Raw genomic sequence first — 7,736 nt, forward strand, 5'->3', positions numbered from 1 at the left:
CCTGCCTCCGGCGCGTGGGTCCCCCGGAGGGTGTGTTCCCGTTCGCCAGGAGCAGGGACACCTCAGCCAATCACCACCCTTCTGCTGGGCGGGGGCGGGGGGGGGGGAATTTGCATGTAACATTCTATTGGCTGCCACAGCTCCTGGGGTAAGACATGGGCCTCCCGGTGGGTGAGGCCCGAGGGGGGCCTGTTCCCCAGCCTCCGCCAGTGTCCGCCCGCTGCCCGTGCTGGGAGCCCTCCTTGTCTGTGTATGTACAGCGCCTAGCGCGACCACAGTGCACCTAATAATGTACAGCACCGAGCACAACTGGGGCCCTACCGTAATACACCTAATAAATGTGTGCTAGCCCCAGATTGGCTGGGTACATGTCATCTCAGGACGGGGTGCAGAGACAAAGTTTCTTGACACCTTACATGGCTGCCTCTTGGAGCAGCTAGCCCTGGGACCCACAAGAGGGGAAGCAATTCTTGATTTAGTTCTAGATGCAGCAGAGGATCTGGTCCAAGAGGTGAATATAGCTGAACCACTGGTAATACTGGTTTCAGAGTAGCAGCCGTGTTAGTCTGTATTCGCAAAAAGAAAAGGAGTACTTGTGGCACCTTAGAGACTAACCAGTTTATTTGAGCATGAGCTTTCGTGAGCTACAAAGTGAGCTGTAGCTCACGAAAGCTCATGCTCAAATAAACTGGTTAGTCTCTAAGGTGCCACAAGTACTCCTTTTCTTTTTACTGGTAATACTGACCACAATATAATAAAATTGAACATCCCTGTGGTGGGGAAAACACCAGAGCAGCCCACCACGATAGCATTTAATTTCAGAAACGGGAACTACACAAAAATGAGGAAGCTGGTTAAACAGAAGTTAAAAGGTATAGTGCCAAAAGTGAAATCCCTGCAAGCTGCATGGAAACTTTTTAAAGATGCCATGATAGAGGCTCAACTTAAATGTATACCCCCAAATTAAAAACCATAGTAAGAGGACCAAAAAAGAGCCACTGTGGCTGAACAGCGAAGTAAAAGAAGCAATTAGAGGCAGAAGAGCAACCTTTAAAAAGTGGAAGTTAAATCCTATTGAGTAAAATAGAAAGGAGCATAAATGGTACATAACATAAGAACGGCAATATTGGGTCAGACCAAAGTCCATTTAGCCCAGTATCCTGTCTTCTGACAGTGGCCAGTGCCAGGTCCCTCAGAGGCAATGAACAGAACAGGTCATCATCAAGTGTTGCTCATTCCCAGCTTCTGGCAAACAGAGGCTAGGGACACCATTCCTGCCCATCCTGGCTAATAGCCATTGATGGACCTATCCTCCATGAATTTATCTAGTTCTTTTTTGAACCCTGTTATAGTCTTGGCCTTCACAACATCCTCTGGCAAGGAGTTCCACAGGTTGACTGTGTGTTGTGTGAAGAAATTCTTCCTTTTGTTTGTTTTCAACCTGTTGCCTATTAATTTCATTTGGTGACCTGTAGTTCTCATGTTATGAGAAGGAGTAAATAACACTTCCTTATTTACTTTCTCCACATCAGTCATGATTTTATAGACCTCAGTCATGTCCCCCCTTAATTGTCTCTTTTCCAAGCTGAAAAGGCCCAGTCTTATTAATCTCTCCTCATAGCCTACCATGCCCCTAATCATTTTTATTGCCCTTTTCCGAACCTTTTCCAATTCCAATATATCTTTTTTGAGATGGGGCGACCACATCTGCACGCAGTATTCAAGATGTGGGCGTACCATGGATTTATATAGAGCTAATATATTTTCTGTCTTATTATCTATGAGGGGGCCATTCAGGGATCTGGGGCAAAAACTGGGGATTGGTCCTGCTTTGAGCAGGGGGTTGGACTAGATGACCTCCTGAGGTCCCTTCCAACCCTGATATTCTATGATTCTATGATCTACCCCTTTCTTAATGATTCCTAACATTCTGTTCGCTCTGGCAAGTGAAATGTAAAAATATAATTAGGAAGGCCAAAAAATAATTTGAAGAACAGCTAGCCAAAGACTCAAAAAATAACAGCAATTTTTTTTTTAAGTACCTCAGAAGAGGAAGCCGGCTAAACCATCAGTGGAGCCACTGGATTACCGAGATGCTAAAGGAGCACTCAAGGACGATAAGGCCATTGCGGAGAAACTAAATGAATTCTTTGCGTCAGTCTTCACGGCTGAGAATTTGAGGGAGATTCCCAAACCCAAGCCCTTCTTTTTAGGTGACAAATCTGAGGAGCTGTCCCAGACTGAGGTGCCATTAGAGGAAGTTGTGATGGGTTGGGTCACAGAAACCCCGTTGGGAACTGCCACCTCATGTGCTAAGACTATCTCTAAGCCCGTTTTCCCTGGCAGCTTGGCACTTCAGTGCCTGGTCTGGTTGTGCCAGACATGCTAGCCTGCTGCAAACACAGACCAACATCTGAACCATGTCCCCCAAAAGCTGCAGGCTTAACTGAAAACAGCTTAAGAAGTGCTCCTGTCTCCAGCACTCAGATACCCAACTCCCAAGGGGGTCCAAACCCCAAATAAATCCGTTTTACCCTGTATAAAGCTTATACAAGGTAAACTCATAAATTGTTTGCTCTCTATAATACTGATAGAGAGAGATGCACAGCTGTTCGCCCTGCCCCAGGTATTAATACATACTCTGGATTAATTAATAAGTAAAAAGTGATTTTATTAAATATAAAAAGTAGGATTTAAGTGGTTCCAAGTAATAACAGACAGAACAAAGTGAATTACCAAGCAAAATAAAATAAAACACTCCCTAATACAGTAAGAACGTGATTACAGATGAAATCTCACCCTCAGAGATGTTCAAATACATTTCTTTTACAGACTAGCCTCCTTCTAGTCTGGGTCCAGCTGTGGTTACTGTCCTTTGTTCCAATTTCTTTTAGGTATGCTTTGGGGGTGGAGAAGCTATCTCTTGAGTCAGCTGAAGACAAAATGGAGGGGTCTCCCAAGGCTTTATATAGTTTCTCCTAGTTGGTCTTAACCCCTCCCTCCCCCTGTGTAGAATCCCTTCTACAAGACGGAGTTTTGGAGTCATATGGGCAAGTCCCATGTCCATGCATGACTTAGTTCTTTACAGGAATGTTTCCAGAAAAGCTCAGATGTGGATTGGTGTCTATCAAGGTCCATAGTTTGCCAAGTACTTTCATTTACTTGAATAATCCCCTCACACTATGTTGATCAAATTTGCCTTAGTGCTTTCTACAGCAAACACTTTAAATACAAGCATAGAGCCAACGCTCATAACTTCAGATATAAAAATGATACATGCATATGAATAGGAAGAATACATGCAGAAGAACACAACCTTTGCAAAGATATGCTACATGGCATATCTAGCATAAAACATATTCCAGTTATGTCATATTTACACTCATAAGCATATTTCTATAAAGCAGTAGGGGGTGCAACGTCACAGAGGTTTTGGAAGAAACTGATAAATTAAACAGTAATAAGTCACAAGGACCAGATGGTATTCACCCAAAAGTTCTGAAGGAACTCAAATGTGAAATTGCAGAACTAATACCTGTGGTATGTAACCTATCTCTTAAATCAGCTTCTATACCACATGACTGGAGGGTAGCTAATGTGACGCCAATTTTTAAAAAAGGCTCCAGAGGCGATCCTGGTAATTACAGGGTAGTAAGCCTGACTTCAGTACTGGGCAAACTGGTAGAAACTATAGTAAAGAACAGAATTAGTAGACACATAGATGAACACGATTTGTTGGGGGAATTGTCAACATGGTTTTTGTAAATGGAAATCATGCCTCACCAATCTACTAGAATTCTTTGAGGGAGTCAACAAGCATGTGCATGAGAGGGATCCAGTGGATGTAGTGTTCTTGGATTTTCAGAAAGCCCTTGACAAGGTCCCTCAGCAAAGTCTCTTAAGCAAAGCAAGTTGTTATGGAATAAGAGGGAAGATCCTTTCATGGGTCTGTAACTGGTTAAAAGATATAAAGCAAAGGGTAGGAATAAATAGTCAGTTCTCAGAACGGAAAGAGGTAAATAGTGGTCTCTCCCAGGGGTCTGTATTGGGTCCAGTCCTATTCAACATATTCATAAATGATCTGGAAAAAGGGGTAAACAGTGAGTTGGCAAAATTTGAAGATGCTACAAAACAACTCAAGATAGTTAAGTCCAAAGCAGACTGCGAAGAGTTACAAAGGGATCTCACAAAACTGGGTGACAGGGTAACAAAATGACAGATGAAATTCAATGTTGATAAATGCAAAGTAATGCACATTGGAAAACAGAATCCCAACTATATATGTACAATGATGGGATCTGAATTAGCTGTTACCACTCAAGAAAGAGATCTTGGAGTCATTGTGGAAAACATCCACTCAATGTGCAGCGGCCGTCAAAAACTAATAGAATGTTGGGAATCATTAAGAAAGAGATAGAAAATATCATATTGCCTCTGTATAAATCGATAGTATGCCCACATCTTGAATATTGCATTCAGATGTTGTCGCTCCATCTCAAAAAAGATATATTGGAATTGGAAAAGGTACAGAAAAGCGTTACAAAAATGATTAGGGGTATGGAACTGCTTCCATATGAGGAGAGATTAATAAAACTGGGCCTTTTCATCTTGGAAAAGGGACGACTAAGGGGGAATATGATAGAGGTTTATAAAATCATGACTGATGTGGAGAAAATAAAAAAGGAAGTATTATTTACTCCTTCTCATAACACGAGAACTAAAGGTCACCAAATGAAATTAATAGGCAACAGGTTGAAAACAAACAAAAGGAAATATTTCTTCACACAACATACAGTCAACCTCTGGAACTCCTTGCCAGAGGATGTTGTGAAGGCCAAGACTATAACAGGGTTCAAAAAAAGAACTAGATAAATTCATGGAGGATAGGTCCATCAATGGCTAATAGCCAGGATGGGCAGGAATGGTGTCCCTAGCTTCTATTTGCCAGAAGCTGGGTATGGGCAATGGGAATTGATCACTTGATGATGACCTGTTCTGTTCATTCCCTATGGGGCACCTGGCACTGGCCACTGTCAGAAGACAGGATACTGGACTATATGGACCTTTAGTCTGATCCAGCATGGCCATTCTTATGTTCTTATGTACTAAATAACATACAGTGCCCTGCACCACGGGGCCCTGGGTGCTGCCATAATGTCCCTAATTACTAACGTACAGCACCTACCACCATGGGGCCCTGGGCACTACCATAATACACCTATGTGATGCTCTGTGCCTCAGGGGAACACCCTGCACCCCCATGTTCATCCTTATAAAATGATTGTGTGGTATCCAATGCAAAGTTTGTCATGTCGGGTGTCTTCGGAAGGCTCATGATGCACTGAGCATTGTTGTTATAGTGATGTTATAGGTTATAATGTCATGTATATAGTTATGAGGCTGAAAATGTGTCCTCATGGCTTAAAACAAGGCCAGGCAAACACTCTCCAGGAGCAGAGGGGCAGTTCATGCCTCATCAGGGCATGTATGGGACAAACCCAGCCCAGCCTCACAGGAACAAAGGACACTGTCCTAGGCAGCAACAAAAGATCTGTTGGACTCTCGAGTGAGTTACCCCCCTTCCCTTGGTCAGTTTGGGACTACAATAAGGTAATGCTCACCTGACTCTGAAGGCAGAGGGAGTGTGGGCAGGCAAAACCAAGAGGGAAGAAAGAACATGATAAAAGGGAGAGACATTTGCCATGCTCTCTCTCTCTCTTCCACCTCCATCTACAGATACCACACCAAACGACTGAAGCGCTGATCAAAGGGGAGAGCCTGGCTGAAGGGCAACCAGCCAGCCTGTGGCGAGAAGCATCTAAGTTTGTAAGGGCACTGAACATGTTAAGAGCAGCTTAGAATGCGTTTTGCTTTTATTTCATTTGACCAAATCTGACTTGTTATGCTTTGGCTTCTAATCACTTAAAATCTACCTTTATAGTTAATAAATTTGTTTGTTTATTCTACCTGAAGCAGTGTATTTGGTTTGAAGTGTGTCAGAGGCTCCCCTTGGGATAACAAGCCTGGTATATATCAATTTCTGTGTTAAACTGACAAACTCATATAAGCTTGCAGCGTCCAGTGGGCATAATTGGACACTGCAAGACGGAGGTTCCTAGGGTTGTGTCTGGGACTGGAGATATTAGCTAGTGCCATTTGGTTGCACAATCCAAGCAGCGGCTGGCCCAAAGTGCTCACTCACGTAGCTGGGAGCAGCTTCCATGCCAGAGGCTGTGCGTGAACAGCCCCGGAGTGGGGGTTCTCACAGCAGAGCAAGGTAAGGCTGGCTCCCAGAGTCAAGGATTGGAGCGACCTACCAGATCACCAGTCCAGATAACACCAGGGGAACATCACAACCTAATAACTAATGTACAGTGCCTAGCACTACAGGGCCCTGGGCACTACCATAATACAGCTAATAAATAACATGCAGGACCTAGCACTATGGGGTTTTGGGCCAGGGTTGAGGCTTCTAGGCACGGTTTCTGGAAAAATGCCTCTTCGTGCATTGAAACGCAGCCATCTCGGATCCCATTTCTGAGGAAACCACACAGCGCCCTCTAGTGCCATGCTTGGGCATTGGCCTCTGAGTTAACTAGACAAAACCTCACCCCCATTAAGTCATCTGTGTTGCCCCCTCCCCCAGCACCCCGCCTGTTCCTGGGAAATTGTAGATCTTTAGACCCAGCCTTGTGGGATCTGATGAGCTCTCAGTCCAAGGTGGGGTGGCTACAGGCCTTTTACCAGTTCGCATCCCCCCTTACCCCCCGCAATCCTGCTGAGAATATCCCAATGCCCCACTTTAGGCCTGGCTTTTAATGAGCTGCACTTGTTTTGTAAAACAGGCGTTTACGCAAACCAGGGTCTCCCCTCCACTGGAGCGTGGTGGCTGCAGCTGGTGGGGTTTCTATTCTGGTCCCTGTGGGTGTGTTTGCCACCTGCCAGGGGCTCTCAGAGAGAGGAACCTTTAAAGCTCAGAGCTGGTGAGGATGTGGTTATATTTGAGACCTATAAACTTTGTAATATAGTTTGGGAGAAAGAATTTTACCCAGAGGACTGGAAGAAAGGTGTGATCTGTAAATTACCAAAGAAAGGCAACTATTTGGTGTGTGATAACTGGCCAGAAATAACATTATTTTCAGTACCTGGAAAAGTGTTTGGTAGTGTACTATTGGATGGAATGAAGTTGGTCATATATGAAAAACTCTGTAATGAGCATGCAGGTTTTAGACTGAAAAGAGAGTGTGTGGAGCCCAAAGATTTGCCCTGAGATGACTGATAGAGAAAGGGCTTGCCTGGCAGAGAAACTTAATCTTGACTGGAGCTCGTGAAAGCTTATGCTCAAATAAATTGGTTAGTTTCTAAGGTGCCACAAGTACTCCTTTTCTTTTTGCGAATACAGACTAACATGGCTGCTACTCTGAGATTTTCACAGAGTCCATCAAAATGTTTGACTGCATTCATCCAGAATTGCAATGGAAAATCTTGAAACAATATGGCTTCCTAGAAAGATCATATCACTGGTTAAGATGCTGTACAAAGGGTAAAATGCTACGTAAGGACAAAAAGTGGGGAGGCCAATGGAGCTGATTATCATTGCTGGAGAGCAGCACGGTCGCATCTCTTCACTCCTTCTTTTCGGTGTGATGATAGATTACGTGATGCGAAAGTGAAACGCAATATCAAAGGAAGATACCAGAGTTATGTCAAGCAGAGGAAAACGTCAAGATCTCAAT

The sequence above is a fragment of the Eretmochelys imbricata genome, chromosome 20 (assembly GCF_965152235.1).
Source record: "Eretmochelys imbricata isolate rEreImb1 chromosome 20, rEreImb1.hap1, whole genome shotgun sequence".
Taxonomy (NCBI): Eukaryota; Metazoa; Chordata; order Testudines; family Cheloniidae; genus Eretmochelys; species Eretmochelys imbricata.